Here is a 25602-nt window from a genome sequence, read left to right on the forward strand (position 1 = left end):
TCTGAAATCTGACAGGCAATAGAATTCTAAGAATGAGTGCATTAACATGAGTCCTTTCACCCAGGGGGAGTGTGGAGGTGGTTTGGGCAGCCTGTCTCTTCCATCCTTCACCTCTGTGTTATTCAACCACCGGCCTGGCGACCGAACATCCGTCCATGTCAACTAAAGGTTTCTCCTGTCGCGCTCACATCTAGAAATTGTCACTTGGTTGACCAGTCCCAATTTGATAAAACAATGATTATGCACCTGTCCCCTTTAAAAACTGTCCATTTGACTTGGTCCCTTTCTCTTTAAAAGCAGTGATGTGTTTGTCTCAAAATAAATAGCAATTAAAATCACTTCCCTTATAGTTGTACTGTATTCTTTCCAGACCTTCACTCCAGTGTGTCCTTCCAGCTTTGCCACATTGGTGTTCATAGCCATTGCACTCGGGTCCTCTACCATGCTCATCTCATGTTGCCCAATGGTCCCTAGTCACTGGCTGCTGATTAGCATCACCTGGTCCTCCAGTCCAGTCCTTTGTACCGAGGTGCGTTCTCCTTCTGCCTGAGGGGTATAATAGAGCTCCTTGTCTCCCCCTGTTGGCACCCTGCAATACATCACTCAGTGTAAAACAAACAATGGCAGTGAAAAAACACACACGTTGCAGACCAACAGGCAGGAGGAGTTTGTGCCCATAACGTAATCGCATTCACATTTCTCAGTCCCTTATCTGTCATTTTACACATAATCCTATTATTTCCTAAAGGTTGGTCTACAATACAATGACATTGATATGTTGTATGTGAAGTGGTATGTGTTTTCCAGCAGACTAATAGAACAATTACAACCAGGAGACTGAAGTTGTCACCAGCAAGTCTGTAGACTCTGTCTGGAAAACGAGGCCAAAGGAGGTGAAAGATGTGTCCATCAGACAGTGGAGATGCTGCCGAGACTGAATGAGTGACATGAGATGAGATGAGCAACTCAATGTACTTTCCAGCTACCTCGGAAATTAACTCCCATCTCCTCAATAGTTCCATTACTGAAGTAAACCCCAAGTTCCTATCTATCCATCTGCCTTCCTGTCGTATCCATATCTCCTGTAAATAAAATACAGTCCGAAAGGTAGAAAATGACTAAGCAGTTTCTGTTGTTTGGCCTAACAACAATTATAAAGAAGTCCACTTGTATTGAACCTTCATCTGAAATGCTATATTCACACCCTAAAGAGCGACAATACTGACCGATCGGTTTGAATTCATAAAATATTAGTTTTCCCTATTATTTTCCTATTACTCAGCATGCGTTGCGTACCTTTGAATATCTACTGTGGCAAGCCAACTGCCACAGTCTAGGTTTGAGTCTTGTTTGTGCTGCTAGAGGACGATCATCGACTCTTTTGAATCCTTTGGGAGTTGTTTCAATGAGGCATCCTGTAGGTAAAATCGGATATGAGAATTAACTATATTAATGAATGAGGAAACTGAATAAAGTCTTGTGGGTCCTGTCATCTTTGAAGGTGTTTCTAATTCCTCACATAAGTAATTTCTCTCCTATTTGGGCTGATAGCCTTAAGCTGGCTATTCTGTCGTTTATTACCACAGAATGCTGACACATGAGAATGATATATGCCTGCTCAAATTCGAGAAATGTAAATCAGAAATGAGCTTAGCCCATACTGTAGCTGCTGAAATGAGAATTGATAATCAAATGATGTTGTATGAGGAACCTGTCAGTACAGTGTGAGAATGGTGATGGATTCCGTAAGTGAGATGGAAGGCAAAGCAGATGAATTTTGGCAGGATGAAAAATTACTCTACAAACAGAGCAGTGCCAATCCTCACCCACGAGAAATATGCAATTTCAAAGAACCATGTACAGGATCATACAATGACAGAACAGAACGCCCTGGACATGATGACTGTGCTGAGAGAAAATTGTAACCTACAATCATTTCTAATCTTAGCACAGCACAATTGGACACAAGGACAATGATACCACACATTTGACCAGAAAATTGGCACCTTGTTGTTAACACCTGAGTCCATTATCTCTGCAGTGCCCTGCTCTCAGGATAACTGGATGGCTGGCCTTTTCCAGTGCAGTGTATAAAAACAGACGAATGTGTGTGTGTGGGGGCGTGTGTGCGCATGTGTATGTGTGTGCGCACGCGCAGGGTTGGCATTAGTCCCACTCTAATTGCTAATAAAACCTGTAATTATCCCAAGTCAGTAAAGGCAGAGAGAAAGGGAATGACGAGTTCATCCGGCTGATAAATGCATCTGCCAAATTTGGTTCCAGGTCATCCACGTAATTATGATTGTCTTTTTGTAGGGTAAAATGGGCACAGGCTTTGCAGTCAGATGATGTTTTTTAATAGGTGTGATTGGTAAAACGAGGCTGTTGATTTTGTTAAAACAGACTAATTGCCAATAAAGGCATTTAGGGTCGGTAATGAGCTAGTCGCTAAAGCTTCCTAGTCCTAATTCTGGCCGCGCTCTCCATTCTAAACAGCAAAGCCACGCAAATTTGTTTTTGTCTCCAGAACAAGGAAACCCATAGGTGAGACAATCGCAGAACGTGCCTACAGTTTAAAATGCAAATCTTTCAAGAACTCCACATTTATAGACAGTTTAAGTTTAGAAAACAACCGTTGTCACCTGTACGTTTCTTCCGCGATACAGTGGCACTCATTAACTGGCGATCAGGCTCATGGGAATTACCTTGCATTGTGTTAATCACTGCATATTTCCATCAATGACACGTTACTTTTTCTGCGCTACTTTGGCTATAACTCTGCACAGGATGCACCATACTCCTCACAGCACCTTATCACTTCTAGCATGCTCCGATAGCTTTTCTGAAAAGGATTCTTGAAATAGACTTAAAGCTGTATTTTTAGAGTGCTAGCTAAAATTACCTACAGTTAATTCATTTCAGTTCTCTAGGCAGCACCTACCTATACCTCTCAATTATACATGAGGGGAAAGTAATCTGATCCACAGCACTCAGGAAGGAAACAGCTAGGTGAGGTGACAGCCAGACAGGATACTCTCTTCGGGAAGGAAAGTGGGTCCCAATTCTATATTGCTCCTGGCTTCTCGCAAAGGTTGGCCAATAGCCCAGAAGCTTGAATGTATTTGGACTGTTACTGGGACAGCTCAGTAGCTTTATGACTTTCCATTGGGTCATTTATAATGTTATTTTAATATTAATATACAATGGCAAACAATACAAAACAAGAAAAATGACACATTTTAAATAAACATCAGGCAACATTTAGGCAATTTTAGCTTGGGCCCTAAATTAAGTTGTATGCTACACAGAACAGAATTCTGACTGGAACGAGTTTGAACCACAGGAAGACAAATAGCCTTTTACTAGAAAAGTCCTTGGAATCTCCCGAATTAAAGTAGGTTTAATGTACCTGTACCACACGGATACTTCAAAAATCATTTCAACCATGACCACAAACCATATTTGGACAGTTGGCTTCACAGTTTTTTCTTTTTCATTGTGAGTGCTTGCAGAGCTGTCAATGTCTAGTCTTGATTCTGAGGTTTGCGTTTGCATTTTGAGTGAGCTGCTGGGGTCTGATAACATGAGGACCAAAGAAGAGTCAATGCAAGTCAAGCTGGCTATGATGAGGCAGAGAAATGAGAATACATCAGGAACACTCACCAGAAGGTAGGCATAGATGTGTCAAAAGCTACCATTCACAGAAGCGTATACTAGCAGAACTTCAGTGGGTACACCACAAAATCCTTAGAAAATACTGTCTGCTTAATGACTTCCGTGTAAATGTTTTGTTTCATTGTTTTTGCATCCTCACTGTGTCAAATAGATCACTGTCTATTTTTTTACTCAAATATATAAAAATATATTTTGTATAGTAGATTTCCTTGAGTGGCTTTTGGTTTCCTGTCTGACTTTATGTGGGTATTACTGTAGGAAACCAATTTGAAATTTTTGCTGGACCGTGTAAGCGGAGCCGGCCTAGAAGAGCAAATGTCACTGACTGACTGACTGACTGAGTGACTGAGTGAGTGCTCTGACTCTTGTTAAGTGGCGTAGTGGTTACAAATGCAGGCTACAAAACAACAGGTCTTGTGTTTGACTCCTGACACAGTCACAACAAATTGCCTGAACAAATCATTGCCTTAGGATTTGTTCAGGACAGACAAAAACCTCGCTGGCTACAACCTTCAGTAGCTATGTTATAGGAAGCCTAAAATCAAACAGTTCTGGTGAATTTCTGAATTATGCATTAAGATTAGTTGAGGATAGACAAAAACGTCTCTGGCTACATGATTCTCTTGTCTTTTCATTTGACAAAAAAAGTCAGTTATTGTCACCAATATTGATAGTTACTGTATCAATGTCATTCACAAATGGCTAATAAGTTGTTAAAATGTCCAGTGTCAAAAAAAATTTTTTTCAGGAAAGACAACAACTTCACTGGCCTTCAGTAGCTACGTTATGGGAAGCCTAAAATAAAACTGTTTACTGTTATATTGCGACTATTTCTGGTGGATTTTCGAATTATGCATTCGGATATGTTCAGGATAGACAAAAACTTCTCTGGCTACACGATTCTCATCTTTTCACATGACGAAAAAGTCAGTTATTGTCACCTATATTGATAGTTATTGTATCAATGTCACACAAATTGCTAATAAGCTGTTAAAACGGCCAGTGGCAAAAGTCATACAGTTCATAGATGCTATTTGTGGTGGGGGTAAACTTAATAAGAAACATTTGTTTTTCAAAATAATAGCCCACAGAGGTAAAACCTACATGAAAAGAGTAATAGGAGCATTGGATCTGATCCAGATCCTCAGATCAAAGGCAAGAGAGAACCTGGGCCTGCTCATCTTAATACCTTGATTAGGCTACACCTGATCGGTTGGAAAGAAAGCTGGAGAACAAGCTCACCTTCAGATTAAGTCGAAAATGTCAAACACAGTAGAAATTGCTTTTTTACCTGGCCTCTGAGAAGGATCCTTTCTGCTTGAGTTGAAATATATTCATTACTCTTGTGAGAGCGACAAGGAGTGCATGCGGGCAAATTGGCTATTGCACCTGACCTTTCCTTGTGATTAATGGGCCTAGTGTTTCTAGCAGCGGTAGTGGTTGAGGCTGGCTCTCCTCTGTGAGAGGGTAATGTGACAGGCTAAGGCCTGCTGCTCGACTCGCTTAAACCACCTCTACTATACATCCTCCTCTCCATCTAGCTCCACCTTTGGTTACTCAAAGGGCAAAGGTCCTAAACCTATAGCCAAAATGATTGCTTGGTTAAAAATGTATCACATCTTGTTTGAATAGAGCTGAAGTATTAAATAGACAGCAACCTATGTGAACACACATGCATAGGCACGCAACATTTCCCATTTAAAGGATGATCTACAGGTCAGAGGTCACAAGGATGTACACGTAGGGAGTTTTCCCTAGCCACTGAAATTCAACACTACTGTGGTTTGCTCCTTGGTGTTTAAGGACGGGTGTTTTGTAAAAGTACTTTGTGACAACTGCTGATGTAAAATGGGCTTTATAAATATTTGATTGATTGACGTATGTAGTCATGCTGTATTAATATTTACACTTGAATGTTACCTTCTTTTGAAAGTGGGTGCATGATCACTATTTGTGCATGGATTGCGTAAATTTGTTTTGGTGGGGCTGTGCTTCGACAGGGGATTTGCGTACATGGTTTATTCCTTAGCTTTCTTTCATTTCGCCAAAGTTTGCATAGTGTGATTGGTCAGCGGTCTTTGCACTTCCCTCTGTCCCAGGGTATTAATACTGCTCTCACGACTCTTCCCCCATTTATCTTCCAAAGCTTAAGAGTGAAAGTATATGAGCGCACCATGTTCAACCGGGTGAGACAAATGGTTCCATGTGCCATGCGTCCAAGGTATACTTAAGGCCCTAGATGAGGTGAGAACCTCCTGGACCAGAGCTGCGAAATGGGTCACTTGAACGCAAGTCAGCTTCCAACCCTTGACGACTCACACCTGCCTCCAATCAGGCCTCATCAGGGGAGGGGTGAAAGGCCTTCTCAAGATTAGCTCTGGGTAGTAAAACATTTGAGAGAGAGAGTGATGCTGGAACATGAAGAAAAGTAGGAACAGCCTGGAGAAGAAAGGTAATCTTACGTACAGAACGGTATGTCAGCTGCTGTGACTAGGTTATTTTTTTTTCCAATCGAAGCCCTCCATGGCCCGAACACAAGCTGTGTTCGTTGCCTGTGTCTCCATTCGTCACAGTACTCTAATGGTTTATCTTCCTCAGGAACATGCTCGGTACGGTCGCACATATATCTGTGCATTACTGTTTGCAATCAGATTATCAATTTGCTTATCAGATTCACCTGAGTGTCCTGCCACTGTAAATTACCTGCAAATCACCCGCAGCTATCGCCGGGGACCGACTAGTCACTGGGTCTTTTTAGCTTGCTAGTGGCTATGCTCAAACCGTGATACACAGCTAAACCCGCTGCTGTGATGCCATCACGTCACAAGCACACCAACATGCAAGCCACTCTTGGTGGTTTTCGTGTGGTTATCCACATTTCTGCTAGCAGTGTGTATTGTAGGGTTAAGTTGCGAACACACAGACTGTAGAAAACACTTCCCATCCAGTGGAAGTCATTCATTTCAAATAGGGGAATTTCACACTGAAACATTTGGGAGAGGGCTGCATGTCATTTTGTCTGCCGTTTGCTTTCAAATGTTTCAACTAGTCTAGCAATCAATAATTTGATTAGTTGCTAGAAAAAAAACACAAGATTTAAATATGTAGCTTTTCAGGAATAGGTAATGTAATAGGTAATAATATTTGTAGCAACAAAGCGGAAATATGACTAATACTCCCTAATCAATATTAGTAATTATGTTTGCAAGCAAATACACAATTGAAATGCTTCACAATAGAAAAACTGTCAATTTTATGTATCTGTGGCAAAAGAGTTGCGGTAAGCGTACAGCATTTGGAGAGGAGCTTTGTCTAATTTTGCCTTGACCAGGAACAGTTTACCTGCTGCCCTTAGCATTTGTCATTTGCAATTTGTTATTTTTGCCTATTCCATTCCAATATGATAGCAAATGGTTCACTATCATCCATGTGGGAGTAGCATTCCGAAAGAGCCGAAGTTGAGGTATTGGCCCGACAATTGCGTTAGTTTTTTTTATGTCCTTGTAGTATATCAAAATAATCTTTGAAGACATATTTTCAGAGCAGCTTCTTAGCTCATTACTTAACAGACTCCTGAATTGATTAGTATTGATCTCCCCCTTGCAGGTGGCTGACCCGCCTTGCCTCTCTAGTTCTTAGAGGACTTGAATTAAAGGTCATATAACATTAGACACAGACAAAAGGATTTCAGGCTTCAGCATTATCTGCAGCAATACCCGACACGAGATCAAAGTGGAAATAAGGTATGCAAATGTAACAAAAAAAACAACAATCAAATGTATGTACATATTAAGGTTAGTTGCATTTGATTGTACCTTCCATCTCCAGTCTGAACTGTCCTAGATTGTGAGCTGACTGGCCAGATCAATATTTTGTTGAAAACCAGAAACTGCAGTTCTCCATGTAAGGGAATTAAGTGTATTTAGTTTTCACAGTGGCTGTTACCATTGAGCCATCCTGGAAGATGCTAGGTCTGGTGGTCAGGGAGGGTTCAAAAGGTTTCAGGGACCGCTAAGGTATATGGACTCTGGTTCTGCCTGGTCTTATAGATTACCATGGTAACAGGGAGAGGGACATTTTGTTAGGGACCTTTATTTAGTGGCCATGTGTCTAGCCAACAAATCATATCAAAGGCTCAGTGTAGCATGTCCATTTGGAATGGGAATGTTTGGAAGCATTAACACACAGATGGAGACAGAGACCTATTTTGTTGCATTATCACCATTCACAATGTGAGCTGATGTTTTTATGAGTTGTAGTTCTGTTTTTTGTGTTTGTGTGTGTGATTCAGGTCTATGTCTACATGTGGAGAACAGATGGGCCCCATAAAGATAATAAAACGTAACAGATTGGTGCTGACTCGTTTTTTTTTGGCTAGTGCCCATTTAGGGGTTAGGATTAGGGTAAAAATTACAACTGGGCATAGTGCTAGAAATAAGGTTACTTTTATGTTTAGGGTTAGGGTTAAGCATTAGAGCTAGGTTACATTTAGGAATCAGGGGTTTGATTAAGTGTTAGGGTGAAGAGTTAGGTCATAGGGCTATGGAATGGAGAACATGGATTTCGGGGTTAAGGTTTTTTGCAGAAACTTTTTACATTCTGTGAACATACTCCAATACATCACACAAAGACTTTTTGTAATTCAAGTGATGTCTTTGTTGTTCAGTTGTTTTCTAAGAGAATTTAAGGGATGAGATGATGACCAGGATTAGATGTGGATTAGACATACAGCAGATAGTAATGGCAGATAATACTGACATTTTTAACAACTAACTGAGTGGGTTTTGTCCAGCTCTTGAATGTATTGCGTACAGTAGCTCAGGTGGATGGCTGGCCACCTTTGATTCAAATGTTGCGACATTACAACCAGTTTGTGTCTGTGTTATGTTATGATTTAATTCAATGAACGAGGGACCAGAATGAAAGCAAGTTGGCTTGAGATCTACAACCATTAATAACAACTGAGTAAATCGGAATTATATACACAATTTTCCTCACGATACTGTGGACAGTAGTTCTGTAGCAAGTCGGAGCAATGTTAGCTAACACCGGCGACAAATGGTGACCAATATTCAAACTTAATTAATATTAACCGATAGAAATAAACACAAATGTCTTTGACACACTTTTTACCTACATCCTGGATAAATGCTGCAGGTAAACATTAACACTGCCTGTTTTTGGGAAGAACCTGTCTGTACTGTAAGTAGATTGATAACAATGGTGCTTTAGTTATTAATTAATCCCAAGGACTAATGTTAGGTGATGGGCATGTCACATCACTAAATACTGTAGTTATGTTCATTTCAATGGATGAGCAATATATGACATAGAAATACTGGTGACCAATACATTTCCTCCTGACTGGTGTTGCCACCTGTACAGCAGCGACAGTAGTTTATCTTAGCCATCGCCATTATCAAATTAAGTGAGCACCTTTTGGAGCTCCAGTTTGCAAGGCATTCCATTGGTACCAAGTGTTATAAAACATTATTAATTTAAACTCTGCTCCATCCCTTTTAACTTGAACTTGATTTCACCAGGCCTAGCATTGCATGTCCTGGTCTAAGAGAGTCATAGGTTATTTATTGTTAGTTTATTTTTAATCCACGGATAGTTTTGGAACATATACATTGTGATATGTTACCCTGCACATCCATTTTATGGTACACAATATCACACTGAAGACAGCAGATGCGTACACTACTCAAGAAGAAAGTATTTTGAGGAGAACCCCCCCCCCCCCCCCCCCCCCCCCGCCGGCAATTACAGAGGACCCTGCCATTGTTTCAGAAACAAATGTTATGACAGCACTTGATGGGTGGTTTCCACCATGGAGTGTAATTCACCAGTGAGACAGTTTATGTAGGCTTATGTAGGGACAATCAACTCAGGACAGTTTCATTCATCACTAAATGCAACAGCAAGCTTCAGTGATTTGGAAAAGAACACCAGGGGGCCGGCTCTCCCCTGGGACTGGGGGCTAGTATTTGAAGTTAACAATATAAATCTGTATGAAAGTCAACTTAAGGAATGTAATTGAATAGTGTTTATTTGTAAAGAATAAGAATAATATTTACTATATTAATTAATGTAATTATATATTTATATTTATATATTAATTAAAACACCTTCTGCCCAAATACATGGCCTTAGTTCGACACAGGTGCCTAAGACTTTTGCACAGTACTGTATATCAATATAAATTAAGCCTGCTTCTGATTTCATTGGATCACTTTGCAGGAACATTGGGCAGGTGTCTTTCTGATGTGTATGATACCATCTGCCAAGCCTCATGTAAAGTATAGTTTGAGAGGGCAAAGCCCCAACATGCCAATTCAAGTTGTTTCCAATCCCTTTGATGTAAAACCATTTAATCTCATCAGTCACAAATGTGAAGAATAAAGACATGTACTGTAGCTCTCAAAGTCTTCATCCCATTGTCAACCTTTTATTGTGTTACAACATGACATCAAATTTTTTGCCAACGATTAACAAAAAAAATCCATGCTTTTCAGTGTAAAAGAAAATCTACAAATGGTTCAAAATTATTGATCGCATAGGTTTCTACCCCATTTAGTCAATATGGCAGCCATTACAGCCATGAGTTTCTTTGCATAAGTCTCTACCAGCTTTGCATGTGGACACAGCTGTCCATTCTTCTTTGCAAATATGCTAAGCAAAGTTGGATAGGTACCTTTGGTGCACAGCAATTTTCAATTGTTTCCACAACTTGTCAATTGGATTGAGGTCTGGGCTTTGACAGGGCCACACAAGGACACTGACCTTTGTTGTTTTCACCATCATTCCCCATTTATTAACTGCGGCTTATTCACAGATTTTGAAAATATTTACTACCACAGCGGTTAATACATGGGTGCAGCTAATACACAAGTTTACATTTTTAAAACAGTTTTCGCCAATCTTTTTCACAGATGATAGTTTTATTACGTAGAGGTCTCAGAAACCTATTTAGCAAATGTGATACAATTGGTGTCACAGGGTTTTTACAAATATATTTTACTTTTCAACAAATACATTTTGGTAGCGCCCTATGACAGATGTTTAATATGAATGTACATTGTATGTACGAGTCATAATTGACCTTTCGTAAAAGGTCTTATCTTAGTTACTGTTGCTACGCCCGTCATGCTGTGCTCCTTTGTGTGTGGCAACTGCTGTAAACAGCCAAGCACAAAGGGGAATAGTAGCATATTACTGGTCAGTGTAAGTGATTCTCTGGGCAGATGCAGTTTGTATATGGGTGTGGTTAATACTAAGATTTGTATACACACAAAGCTATAAATGTAATGCTACGGTTTATACACAGTGCGGGTTATAAACGGGGAATTAAGGTAAGTTTGGGGTATTTGTCCTGCTGGAAGATTAATATTCTCCAAAGTTCCAGGCCTCTTGCAGACTTCAGTACATTTTCTTGTAGGAATTGTCTGTGCTTTGCTACATTACACTTTTCAAGTCCCAACACAGAGAAGCATCCACACACTGTACCATGATGCTGCCATCACCATGCTTCACGGGAGGGATTGTGTTCCAGGAGGATGTGCAGTGTTAGGCTTAGGCCAAACTTTTCCATTGAAATCAAAATGTTGTATTTTGGTCTCTTCAGACCATATAATCTTCTTCTACTTGTATTTTGCACATGCCTTCTGTCAAACTCTTGGTGAGATTTTATGTGAGTGGTTTAATTGTAATTAATTTGGAAAACAATACAGATTAGATTTTTCAATTTGACATTCCAGTCATTTTAGTGTTAATCAGTGGCAAAAAAATTGCTCATTAAATCCATTATCATTTCATGTTGTAACACAATAAAATGTGGAAAATATTGGGCAGTGAATATATGAAAATAATTGAGAGCCACTGTATATGATTTTTTTTTTTACTAGGCATAATATTTTGGAACAAATTTGCTATATGTAACTAATTAAATTGCATAGTATAATTATAATTATTATTATATTATTTCTCAAAATGGTCATAAACCAAGCAAGTTTATATAGCACAGTTCTTACATAAAGGCAATTTAATGTGCTTTACAATATAGAAAAAAATATAGGATAAAACCAAAATAGAATAAAAACACAAAGACGACAGGCATAAATCTCCAAGGTGTAATTTTACAGAACATAAATTCTGAAGCATTTGAAGAATAAAGGCATTGTGCAATTGGAGACATTAGTGGTGGACAATTAATACTAGAGGAGGGCTAAATGTTGTTGATATCATTAGACTTAGTTTAGATGCTGAAATTAAGCATAGTGATCAAACATATGTCAGTGGCCTACATGAAACTTTTGAAGAAACTTTTGAAGTAGATTCCATTTTTGCAATATTGTGTTGATGCTAAACATAAAAAGAAATACATTTGAAAATAGAATTGACAGATATTTTGGTCGTCAAACTTCTCCCTAGGGACTTAAAAATAAAATAAAATTGCACAGGTCGACTTAGATGTGCTTTCTCTAATAGATCACAGAGTGGCTGGGTCTCTGTGAAGAGAGGGCTGAATATTTTGACTATATTGAAGTATGTTAAGCATTCACGAAAATATGGCCCTGATGGAAATGTAGATGATACTGTAAAATGAATGAAGAGCATGATTCCCCAGAACAGACTGCACATCATTGTCAGAGGAACCAACTGTTGAAAGGGGAACCACAACAAATGCAAAAGGAATGAAACGTCAAATAACATATCTATATTGCGCTATTAGTCAAATTGAAATGTCATTGCAATTTACGAGAGCTGATTTGTAGACAATTGAGCCTACTTCAAAAATACATTAATGCAATAGTTAATTGGGTTGTGGTGTTGTAGGTTTGTCTATGTAGGATATGTACATGTACATTGTCCATAAAAAAAAACATTAATTAAGGAACATTTGGAGTTTTGCATCTCATGTCTTCACTGTTCATTCATACACAATAACACATCTGGCTTCTCTGCTGCTTGTCAGCCAGAAATATGTCAGACATGAATGATACAGTGTGGTATTGTTGCAAACAATCCACCTGCCACTACTGTCACAATGTGGATGGAGGGCAGGATAGACGTTTGACTGGTATACTGACCTAGATATTTGTTGTGTTCCCCTGCTCAGACATTACATGCATCAACCAATGGTTAAAAAAAAACGTACGATATCATGGATTCCCTTCTGAAGATCAATAGTGCGTTTAATATAAAGGAAGTTATGTGTAACGTCTGCACCGCGTGGCCCGGCTGCTCTCTCTCCTGGCGATCCACCTCGCCGGTGTACAAACCACCGGCTGTAGACTGATGGCAGCAGTGCTCCCCGAGGACGCACCTGTTTCCCATCACTAATTAGTTGCTTATATATATGTTTGTATTACCACAGCACCCCATAGACGATTGCTTTTTGTTTGACACCGTGAGGTGCTGTTTTAAAACCCTCAAAGACAAGAGAAATCGGGTTCGCTATTCATCTTATCTTTTCGAATCGCCATTTCGCACTCGCATCTTCACATCATGTTAAGATGGTGATTAACTGATTCTCCGTAATATTAAAACACATGTTGGAGCAGACCAAGTCAATAATAAATTCACAATATGTAGGCCGGTCAGAAAACATATTGAATTGATTAAACTGAATTGATCAATAAAAAGCCCCACTAATGTTCTTCTGAATTTAAATGTATCTAAAACAGAGGAGTTTGATGGTAAGCTCTACCTTCAACTTACATATGTGCAAGAATCCAAGCTATGCTGTTGCAAAATGCATTTTGACTGATAAACATTTTAAACTACACTTTCAATAATATGATTCAAAATATGTTGTTCTTTATACCTGACAGAGCCCATGAATACATAATAGTGCACAGATATGAACACAGGTAGACATTCACATCAAATAAAGCTTCTGATTAGGCCAGTCTTCAATTAATAAAAAAAGCAAGAAATAGAAACCTGCAGACAAAATCAACTAGAGATGATGTTGCTAGACTACTTGATATATGGTATCATTACAGTTAATGTAAAACATCAACAAAAACATTAATTTAACAATTGTTTTTGGATTACTCAAAACCATTTTGGGGGCTACAGGTAGCTTAGAACAGGGGTATTTAACTCCTACCCAACGAGAACCAGAGCTTGCAGGTTTTTTGTTCTACCTCATCTGTAATTGCACCCACCTGGTGTCCTATGTCTCGAAGTCTCTGATTAGAGGATTGCAAAGAAAAAATTGAAAATGGAGTGGAACTGGCTTTGAAGTCCAGAGTTGAGTTTGAGGGCTTTAGAGTACGTGATCTCAAATCCAACATTCGGATCAAACCTCTGAGCTACAGTAGCATGGAGAAACATCTGTTTTTCTGTTCCTTATGGAGCCTTGGGGGTGACACTGATTTATTTTAATTTTTTTATAAAACGTGCTCTTGTTTTTTAAAACATGCTCTCGTTTTTATGAAAATGTGCTCTTGTTTTTTTAAACGTGCCATCCTTTTTTTAAATGTGCTTTTGTTTTTTTAGAGAGCAGGTTTCATAAAACGAGAGCACACTAAAAAATGTGAGCATACTTTAAAAGACAAGAACATGTTTTATAAAAATAATTCATTCAGTGTCACCTCCAGGGCTCTGCAGTTACTAAAGAAGGCAGTTGATGTAAAGGAGAATCTGCACGGCACCCTGGGGACTTGTGGACACTGGGGAAACCAGTCTCACACCGGCCTGAGGTGTTAGTAGGGCAGAGGTAATCCACTTCGTCTGAATTAACTGCCCCGTGTCTGTGTCCTTTTAAAACAACCTTCAGGTGGGGAACTCCAAAACTGATCTGACTACTGGCAATGGCAGTTGGATGCAAGTGGTAAGGGAAGGCAATTTTATGGGCTGCACCGGGTGGTGAAGGTAGAGGTGTATGTGGTGTGGTGTTGGCTGAGATTTGGACACACAGGGCCGAATGGTATGCGACGTCTGATAGGGAGTCATGATACAGGTCTGTGTGTTGAGTGGTGTATAGGAAACAGTGGAACATGTGTTTAATATGTTGTGAATTGTATGTTAGTATGTGGAGAGAGAATTGTTGTATGATACAGTCAGGAAGTGGGGATGGGGAGTGTTTTGGGGGGAGGACAAGGGAGAGATGTAGTGAGTAGGGCTCTGTTTAAATGTTATTAGGGAGATGGGATTAATGAGAAGGATTTAAGCTAGGGAGGCCAAAAATGACCTTACATTCTGGTGCAGTAGGTGGCAGTGTATGAACCATGAAGTTGGATGTGCATCCGTTTCACAGATGCAGAAGTTAAAATATCGTAACTACAGTCAAAAATAGTGCCACTGGCCCTCTTGGTTATAGATATACATTACACAAGGCAGACCTTTCCTCTGCGTGCAACACAATGTGGTCTAGGAGGGGGGTTTCGAGTTTGCTGCTCGAAAAGCAAGACCAGATGAAGTCATTGGTCTATTGTAATCAGATCACATATGTAGGAGTCATAGAGCAGGGGCCAAACAGATCAGCCAAACGTCATTTTCACACCTCAGTGTGGTAAAATCATCGCAAAAACAAGAATCACCTTTTTAACTGTACATCTTTAATCTGTCTGGCAAACAAGTCTATTTTGAGTGGCGTTTTTAGAACACTTCTCAGTAGGTAGTGATGGTCTCTCTTCTGACATCAGTGAAGTGCTAGAGAGAAGAGAGGCAGGCTGTGCTGAGAAGAGATGCTCATCCTGTGTCCCGCCTTGGCCTCATTTCCAGGCTGCTGCTGCCCAACCCTCCCTAGTATAACTGCCCTACTTTGACATTTACCTGCCAGTCTGGTGGGAAATGCATGTCCCTTTAGTGTTTCTTTGTAATGACAATTTCCCCAACAGTGCTTGTCATGAGTCGTCACTCCAATATTTAAACATGGACTTTACTGTATGAATACAAGGTTAAAAAATGCTGCTCTAGTCATTCCACATGTCTACACAGCTACTCCCAGCCACATGTGGCACACTTCCTCTCTCTTTCCTTCACTACACATGGCACGCAGGGTTAAGGTCAAAGGCCAAGCCGGGTGCCTTGGGCCAAATTGAATTACTGTGATTGCTTAGTCTTTTGTAATTAATTTGCGGGGTCCTTAAAGGCCCTGGTGGCTGGGAGGAGCGCAGGCAGGCTGAAGGACACACTAATTAAAAGCTGCCGCAGATCACATGGATGTGCATGGGGACAGAGAAAGGAACCGGGCAGCAATGGGGCTTTGCCAGTCTTGATTGTGAGTGGTGCTGAAGGATCACCTCTAGCCTGATCATGACCTAGCCTGACAAATGCCCTGTTTTTCCAATGAAAATGTGCATGAATATAACAAGATGTTAGGATAAGACTATAGGCCTACAATAGTAACAATTTGATATCACAACATTGGGGTGGATAGAACAATCAAGGTGAAATTCAAAAGAAATAGAGAAATGAAATAATAAACCCAGTATATGTATCTGTACTCTAGGGGATGAACATGCAGTTTGGAGTGATTATTCACATGTAGGCTACCTTACTGAAGACAAACATCTGGTCATGTTTATCGTGAACTAAGATATGTTGATCTTAGCAATGTACTACTTCAGCATTTTGAGTGTTTTTGGAATCAAACAAAGCAAATCACATTCATACTATGCAATTTTTCCAGTGGGAAAGGTGGAGACTAAATAGTTAGGCTGGCTGGAGCACGGTAATGCATACCATATGTAGGCATTCCAGCACTGGTGAGTCCTGAGCTCAGCATAGTTATAAAATACCACTTAGCTTACATCTGCACCTCTTTTGCAGGAACATATTGCCAAACTAATGAAAACCCCTTCAGCTGCCTAGATTAACTTCTTCCGGGAAGTTTTAGAAGTCAAGTGCTCAATTGCTTTCTGCCTCAGGCACTCCTTTTTGTCTTTGTTTCTTTCTCTCACTCTCTGATTTCACCTGTAAAGCTCCAGCTTCCACCTCCCAGGGCCAAACTCTGATGGAGTCAATTGAAGCAGAGAGGAAATTAACTGCTGGCTCAGTGGGTTTTATTGCTTTGTTTTCTGAACAAATGTTGTGTTGATGCTGTTACTAAAGTGAGACAGAACTGGTTCGCTGGAGGCCATTTTAAAATGTTGGTATGCAATCCTTGTCCCTTAGCTTTTCAGTACCTCATATTCTGGACCTTCAAGTTGTTTCCTCAGAAGACCCTGAGTGTGACACTTTAATGCACAGTATTTCCTTGATTTCTTGTGTCATGTCCTCTCCCTATTTCCTTCTCAAGGGTGATTGCAGAACAGGGTCTGAATGGAAGAACCCCCAGATGAATAATTAGAAGGTAAGAGACGGGACAATTATTTTCAAAGTACAATGTAATTTAGAGTCACTAGGGTTTCTACTTCTGTCCCACATCGCACCTGTTGTCATTGGCAGACCTAATGTAAGCCGCAGTATTCGCAGCATCTACTGGACATTCAGATTGGTTCCCCATGCAAGGAGTACTAACAATGTTTTTCAACATGAAGGAAATTAAACGAGAGACAATGTTTGTCATTTCACAAAGTAATTTACACAAGGCTTCAGTTTACATTGGCATGTGAATGAGCTTACATTATTTTCACACTGCAATCGTTGAAGACTGATCGAGTGCCTTTGAGAAAGTTGCATGTTACCTTGGAAGGTATCACCTCAAGTGAGTTTTCTCCTAACTGGATACAACCAAATATTATACCATGTTGGGTGTTCTGCGATACATTGCTGAAATATAGGCGTAGTGTAAAAGAAATCCCAACCGTACCTATCAGGAATTACGCTATTATAGCTACAACTAATGTGATTAGGCCTACGTTCAATATGAACGTATCAGCAGTGTTACTTCATTCAATAACATGTTGCTCCTCAATGTTTCCTTAATGCTGGTCCTTAAAGTAGGCTAATCGATTGAAATTTGAAAAGCGTTACAAATGACATTTACAGTTAACGGTTAGAGTTAACTTAAGTTTAAGGTTAGGCATGACGGCACTGGTGTTGTGGTGACGGGGTCAGAGAAGTTGGATTGCTTGTTCCAAGAGCGTTTGCTTTTATTTGGGGTGTTGTTCCGGCAAAAAGAGGAGGCAGAGTCAAACAACAGGCAGGCGAGGGTCAAAACCAGAAATGAAGTCAAGAGGCAAACAGGCAAAATCACAGGGCTGGAGATCAGGGAATAGAATACACAAGCTAAGGTCGAACAACGGGAATATCAAATAGACGAAATCGTAGAAGAACTGGAATCAAGGCTCAGCAAAGAATGTCGAACGACAATCAATACCTCACAAATGCTACACAAACAGAACAGAACTATATAGGCTTGATTGAGCACAGGCCTGAGCAAGAAACACAGGTGACAACAATAAACAGAATCAGGGGAAAGGCTACGTTCAGTCACACTGTAAAACAAGGTTACAAAACAGAAACAGCACAGAGAAAACAAATGTCCAACCGGTGGAATGGTCCGGGGGAACAAACGAGGCAATAAAGCCCCGAACCTCACAGTCATTAAGGTCAGGAATACAGTTAGGTTAAGGTAAGGCCTCACAGTAGTCTACAGAGATTAGGGTTAGGATGAAGGTTAAAGGGTGAGGTTACAAAAACAAAAAAAATGCCTGTCTGAAGAACACAGTTTCACAACAACAAAAAAATGTATCTCCCCTCGCCAGAGTTGAACTCATACATGCCCGCACAACACCCCTCACCTCAAAGCGCTTGCCATCACTATTTAACTATACGTTCATAACTGCCCCTGGCGGCCGGGTTCCGACGGTAGGGAAATAGTATCACTTCTCATATGTTGATACTGAACGTAATCGCAAGTCATTAATAAGGAGCAATAGCACTATAGGATATGTTGATATTGAAGGTAATGGCACAGTTGGTATGTTGAAAGTAATCAACCTTACAAGTTTGTTACATATTTACATAATTACTGCAATGCTAGGTTGCGAAATCCCTGTCTCTACACTGTATGTTTGCTCAAACTGGTTTATGATACTAAAGCCACTCATAGAAATTATCTGAGCCATCTTGAATTCTATTTTTGCAGAGTGGTAGAACTCCCATTTCTGTGTTTATTGTAGTAGCAGAGACTAGAGTCTTGAGAGTGGTGCCACAGGGTGGTCAGTGGTCATTCAATTTGTAACTACTATGATAGAATAGTCCTAGTATGAAATTGGCATTTTACCTATGGAATGATTAAGTGTTATCTAATCACAGCATAATCCATTAACTGGAAAAGTCATGTTCTCAGGCTAATTGACTAAGGCCTGTGACATCATTTGAGGTTAACCAGAGTCCTTCACAATGACGCTATAATGAGATCAAATCAATGGTGGACTACAGGGCTGTAAAGCTTTTTGGTCTCATTAATATAATATTTACAGTACCCAGATGCAAGCAAAGGGGGAAGAGGAAAATGATTATTGATTCATTATTAGCGTGGCAGTTATCTAATATACAGCAGGGACAGATCTATCTGCTAGCAGCAGCAAAGAGCAATGAGCAAATAGTGACCTCTTGGAATCCGATTCAATCGGCACAAACTGAAAGTCCATAGTCTCTATCAGTGACCAGCCTGGGGCTGGATTTTACTTAACTGAACACACAGCAAAATATATTTTCATGATTACATAAAGATTGGTGATTGCGAGTGAAGTCCCTTCTCCACCAAATGCCCATGTAGCACAATACTTGTAGACATGACCACTCAAACATGGAATGTAACCAAGAAACATTACTCAGATATTTTCAGTCTTAACCTGGCATGAACTCTGAGAATTAGTTTAATCATTGTAGTGTACGGCTGGTTTCTTTCTGGGTTTTTTGTTTCCTGGTTCTGCTTGAATATGCAGCTGCACAGGGCATAGCTCCATGCTGACAAATGAAAGTGTTTAATTTATGGAAGGGCTTTAAGCTAATATTTACATAAACAGTGTTGAAACTAAACCTTGCAAGCCCCAGGGTTATTAGTGGTAATTATACTTCATAAATCTATGCCCTTCCCTTGCCAAACAAACTTATGAACCCTTTCGGCTACATTTGTTCCTAAGCTATAGGCAGAGTAGGAACATGCAGCTATATCCTATTATTTTGTATTTATGTAACATTTTGTACTCAAGCAAAACACATTGAAAACATGTTCTTTAAGCAAGTGTGACCGTTTCCATAATACATTTTAGTACAGCACATTGTTTTGACATGCACACCAACACAGGCACTTATCAACATGCAAGCGCACATCCATTAATCAAAAAGCATGCACACTTCAAGCGAATAAGTAAAATACAGATGGCATTGAAGCTGGAGCTCATAATGTACTGTGGTTTATCCTAGTTCATAAGCTATATCGAGTTCAATCCAATCCTGTGCTCTCAGCTGGTATCTTGTATGATTGTAAAATATTCTGGAAGTTTCTTCAAGAACAGTTTCTAGATAAATATTAGACACTTCTGTTCTGTTTTTACATAGGATTTGCTTGGAGTTTTTGTATATTAATTCCTTTTAGACCACAGCGTATTTACCATTTTGTGATGAGAGAGTGAAGGGGTAGAGGTGGTAAAACCCCTGTTTACTGTTCAAGGAAGGAAGTTGCTGAACAATGGCTGTGCTAACGACTATACCTGCAATAAAAATCAGGTACTAGGTGCAATCATTCGCACTGATACTACATGTGCTGGTCATAAAATTAGAACATCATCAAAAGGTTGATTTATTTCAGTAATTCCATTCAAAAAGTGAAACTTGTATAATGTATACATTCATTCCACACATACTGATATATTTCAAGTGTTTATTTCTTTTAATTTTGATGATTAGAACTGACAACTAATGAAAAACCCAAATTCAGTATCTCAGAAAATTAGAATATTGTGAAAAGGTTACATTTTGAAGACACCTGGTGCAACACTCTAATCAGCTAATTAACCCAAAACACCTGCAAAGGCCTTTAAATGGTCTCTCAGTCTAGTTCTGTAGGCTACACAATCATGGGGAAGACTGCTGACTTGACAGCTGTCCAAAAGACGACCATTGACACCTTGCACAAGGAAGGCAAGACACAAAAGGTCATAGCTAAAGAGTCTGGCTGTTCACAGAGCTCTGTGTCCAAGCACATTAATAGAGAGGCAAAGGGAAGGAAAAGATGTGGTAGAAAAAAGTGTACAAGGAATAGGGATAACCGCACCCTGGAGAGGATTGTGAAATTAAACCCATTCAAAAATGTGGGGGAGATTCACAAAGCGTGGACTGCAGCTGGAGTCAGTGCTTCAAGAACCACCACGCACAGACATGCAAGACATGGGTTTCAGCTGTCGCATTCCTTGTGTTAAACCACTCATGAACAAGACACAGCGTCAGAAGCGTCTCGCCTGGGCTAAAGACAAAAAGGACTGGACTGCTGCTGAGTTATGCTCTCTGATTAAAGTAAATGTATCATTTCCTTTGGAAATCAAGGTCCCAGAGTCTGGAGGAAGAGAGGAGAGGCACAGAATCCATGTTGCTTGAAGTCCAGTGTAAAGTTTCCACAGTCAGTGATGGTTTGGGGTGCCATGTCATCTGCTGGTGTTGGTCCACTGTGTTTTCTGAGGTCCAAGGTCAACAAAGCCATCTACCAGGAAGTTTTAGAGCACTTCATGCTTCCTGCTGCTGACTAACTTTATGGAGATGCAGATTTCATTTTCCAACAGGACTTGGCACCTGCACACAGTGCCAAAGCTATCATTACCTGGTTTAAGGACCATGGTATCTCTGTTCTTAATTGGCCAGCAAACTCGCCTGACCTTAACCCTATAGAAAATCTATGGGGTATTGTGAAGAGGAAGATGCGATACGCCAGACCCAACAATGCAGAAGAGCTGAAGGCCACTGTTAGAGCAACCTGGGCTCTCATAACACCTGAGCAGTGCCACAGACTGATCGACTCCATGTCACGCCGCATTGCTGCAGTAATTCAGGCAAAAGGAGCCCCAACTAAGTATTGAGTGCTGTACATACTTTTCATGTTCATACTTTTCAGTTGGCCAACATTTCTACAAATATTTTTTTTGTATTGGTCTTAAGTAATATTCAAATTTTCTGAGATACTGAATTTGGGATTTTCATTAGTTGTCGATTATAATCATCACAATTAAAAGAAATAAACATTTTAAATATATCAGTCTGTGTGTAATGAATGAATATAATATACAAGTTTCACTTTTTGAATGGAATTACTGAAATAAATAAACTTTTTGATGATATTCAAATTTTATGACCTGCATCTGTATACTTGCATTTTGTTTCCAAGGTCTGTGAAAGAGCAGGATTAAATTCTTTATATAGCATTTGTAACAGGAATGTATGTTTCTAGTAAAAAATAAAAAAATATAATATTGGGTATGAACTCAAACTGAAACAAGTATATCCTGAAACAGGTATACAATTTTTATTTTATAAATATCCGTAGGTAACTGGCAAATAATGACAAAAGAGGGTCAATGGTGTTGCTAAACCATGAAAGCCTTTTTGCAGTTTAAATTAGGAAAGTGTTAAGCAGTTGAAATGTTAATGAATTTACCTGCAAAACTTAATCGAACCATATTCAATTCATACCAGTGTATCAAATGTCTTTTACAAAGCCCTTTTTACTTAAGCAGTTATCACAAAGTGCTTTTACAGACACCCAGCCAAAAACCTCAAAGAGCAAACAATAACGAGAAGAGAGAATCAGGCCTTTTTGGGCTGTGACCAATGAAGATATATAATCTCCTTTTAAACCCACATCAAGTATAATCTCCTTTTAAACCCACATCAATGTTTTTGCTTGTTCAGATGACCAGAGGGTCAGTAAATACAGGTGGACCGTGTCCTGAGTCTTTAGGCAGAATTTTGACCAGCTGCACAACCAGGTGGACATGGACAGGGACGACTAGGTGGGCCATGAGTGGTGACAGCAGGAGTCATCAGGCTGAAAATTGATCTGCAACTCAATCCGGTGAACTTCGGACAGGGACAACTAGGAGTGGTTAGGTCATAGCTGTCTATTTAGGTTAATAGTTAATAGCCAATAATCCATGCTAATAACAAGCCAATGAATGTTAGCCAACACTACGAGTCTGTCACTATATTAGCTGAGTTATCCATGCACTGGCCCAACTCCAGGACATTAATTTAATACATTAATTGTGTTGGTTTTCAAAAGGCATAGATAATTAGAGTTAATGCAGAACTGTGTAATAGTATGTGTATTTCATGCACAGAACAGATGTACTGCAAAATTATTAGACCAATGCCCAATTAATAAGCAGTAGCTAGAAATGGTTGCAAACCTAAGCCTATGATTATTCTTCATGCTTTTGTTAAAACCTCCCTTCTACTACAATGTCTTTATATTACATGTCACCAACATTGTAGTAAACATGTTGAAAATGTAAAAGGTATATAAAACAATATAAACCATATAAACAAAAGTGATATCATTCACACAGATCCAATACTTGCTTTGAAGCTGTGAAAATAAGTGAAGTCTTTGAAAATGCAAGAATCATCACTAGGTCTTTTGCATTATTTCCCTATGTTTTTTCCCCTTCAGCTGGATAAAAAGGCACGTAGAAATATCCAGGCATGGCAAATTTGTTGGGTTTTGGTGTGTGTGAATGGGTTAATATTAAAAAGGGTTTTAAGTATAATTTCTTTCCTAGTCTTTTTAAAAACATTAACATGTTGGTGTAAAAATACAGGAAAGGCAAATGTGAGGGATTTTGGTCTGGGTGTGAAAGGGATTTCACAAGAGAAGGAAAAAGTCCATACCACCTTTTCATAAAAGATACCATGTATGAAAAGTCCTAAGCTGTCACCAGAGATCATTCAAATGGTTACTGGTAACGTTATCATGACAGCAACAACTTTTGTCCCAGTATCTAACATTAAGCTAAACATAAACCAAAATCCCTCCAGTTTTTATTTCCGAAATTTGACCACCTTAATTTTTGTATGCAGAGAGGCAGAGAGATCCATACCTTGATACTTTGGTGGAGGGTCCTTAGTTTGGTAGCATCTTCAAAGTTTGAGTTCACAAATGTATACAACAAAATAGGTAGCAGCTCAAGTATACTTTTCAGAAAATATACTTTTTGGGTGTACTTTTCATAAAATAAACACACCACCCTCACTCTGCCGGAAAAAAAACATATTTTTTGGACTTGCAGTGGCACTGGAAAGTGTCCAAACTAGACAATCCACTCCACTGTATGTTTATTTGAATTGGGAGCCATTACATCTATTTTTGTCCTTTTCTTAGAAGCTCATGTTCTTGTGTGGAAAGAGGTTTTCTTAGTAGTGCTTAAGGCAGAAGTCACAACTACTTCAACATACTGTAGAACAATACAACTGCTTTCATTCAAACCAAAAAAAGATAAAAAGATAAAAGTTATTTATAATTGTAACCGGATGAGGGCGGGTTGTTCCCCACTGGGTAATTTTAGAAAAGAGGAGTCACATTTAATTGAATGCAGTAGTCAAGATTGCATTTCATGCCCTGTTACAGGCAATTTGATTTATTTACAAATAATTGGAATAATCACATTAATAAAACTGTTTAGAGTTCAAAAGGCTCAGTTATACCTGTTAAAGAGACAGAAAAAGAGAAGACAGACAACAGACTAGGCAACACATCAATAAAGCACAGCAGGATTGGGGAGGGGTAAGGTTCTATACATGTTACACAGACCGACCTATAACGAACCCAACACCAAATTACCAGAACCTGAAGAGTACAACCCACCACACTGACCTAACTATATCGTCAGCAAAACCAAACTGGAGCAAATTGAAGAGTACAACCCACCACACTGACCCAAATATATCGTTCGCAAAACCAAACTACAAAAAACTGAAGAGTACAACCCACCACAAACCACCATGGGCCTGCCATGGTGGAAAAAGCTCTACAGACAGATGAAGGTGTAGTGTTAGCAAATGATACCGGAAATGTGTCTTGTTTGTTTGCTGTGAAGACTCATGGCCATAACTATCAATACTTCTTGTATAAAGTTTCTCATTTGCAGTAGCAATTGGTTTTTTCTGCTGGGTCTTAAATTCCACCCGCTACAATCAAGCAACCCAGCCCTTTTTATTTATGCATTTGGTGGGATTTATTGTTATTGTGGTCTTTGCTTTCCATTTATAAGTTTTGCTTTCCATTTATAATGCCATGCATGCATTTCACTAGTATGCCAGTCCAGTGTCTAGTCAGACAGGTCAACTGAAACGCAATACACTGTGTAATGGAAGAATGTCTTTTTATTGCAACGTGTCTTACGCTGCGTATACATCTTGGTCTGGGACCTGAGAGTTACAGTAATCTCTTTTTATACAAACCTGTAAAGCCACAGTGCTGTGTTCAGAGTTGACACCTTGAATGGCATAGATCTTGTGGAGGGTTGGGGTGTTGTCCGTGGAAACATTTATCTATGTAGAATAACCGAGCTGAATAGAAGCAAGCGGTTTGTTCTCAGACTGGACGGATGACAAATAAATATGAAATAATTAAGATGCAGTTAATTTGTCCAGTGCAATATTATCACTGCACTGTAAACCCTAATTTATATTTTACTCAAGTGTTTGTACTAAGCACAACACAAAGTTATTTAAATGTTCCTAATTGTCACGTCCTGGCTATGCCCATAGCCATCTCTGCGCTGGGCTGGGGGCATAGTCAGGACAGGACAGGAGGTGGCTCATCTAGCCACCTCCAATCCTTTTTGGTCTCCCCAATTGGAGGCAGGTGTTGGTCGTTGCCTTCCACACCCCAGCACGTGACACTAATGACAAAGTGTTTATGTGATACTGACTTCTAAAATGAAAACTTCTGGTTCAGGCTGATATTTTGGCATTGTTTTATGCACTGACTGATTTTACACTGACTGATTAATTTTGCTACTCAAAAAT

The 25602-nt window shown here is 39.5% G+C and overlaps 2 long non-coding RNA genes across 4 annotated transcripts in view; one reads left to right on the top strand and one right to left on the bottom strand.

The window, feature by feature from the left end:
• LOC105014375 lies at positions 1-2717 on the bottom strand. Its single transcript, XR_828299.3, has 3 exons — positions 2643-2717; positions 1297-1415; positions 1-589 (listed from the first exon to the last, which is right to left on the bottom strand). It is a non-coding gene; the product is annotated as an uncharacterized LOC105014375 (long non-coding RNA).
• Positions 2313-25602, top strand: part of LOC105014376 — a 27105-nt gene continuing 3815 nt past the window's right edge. The window contains exons 1-5 of one of the 3 annotated variants that reach the window (XR_828300.3): positions 2313-2544; positions 3562-3669; positions 7282-7418; positions 14465-14518; positions 16931-16984. This is a non-coding gene — a long non-coding RNA (uncharacterized LOC105014376). The remainder of the gene's footprint in view (positions 2545-3561; positions 3670-7281; positions 7419-14464; positions 14519-16930; positions 16985-25602) is intronic. The other 2 variants (XR_828301.3, XR_828302.3) reach the window with 2 other exon arrangements.

This window comes from Esox lucius, chromosome 13, assembly GCF_011004845.1.
Source record: "Esox lucius isolate fEsoLuc1 chromosome 13, fEsoLuc1.pri, whole genome shotgun sequence".
NCBI classification, from domain to species: Eukaryota; Metazoa; Chordata; class Actinopteri; order Esociformes; family Esocidae; genus Esox; species Esox lucius.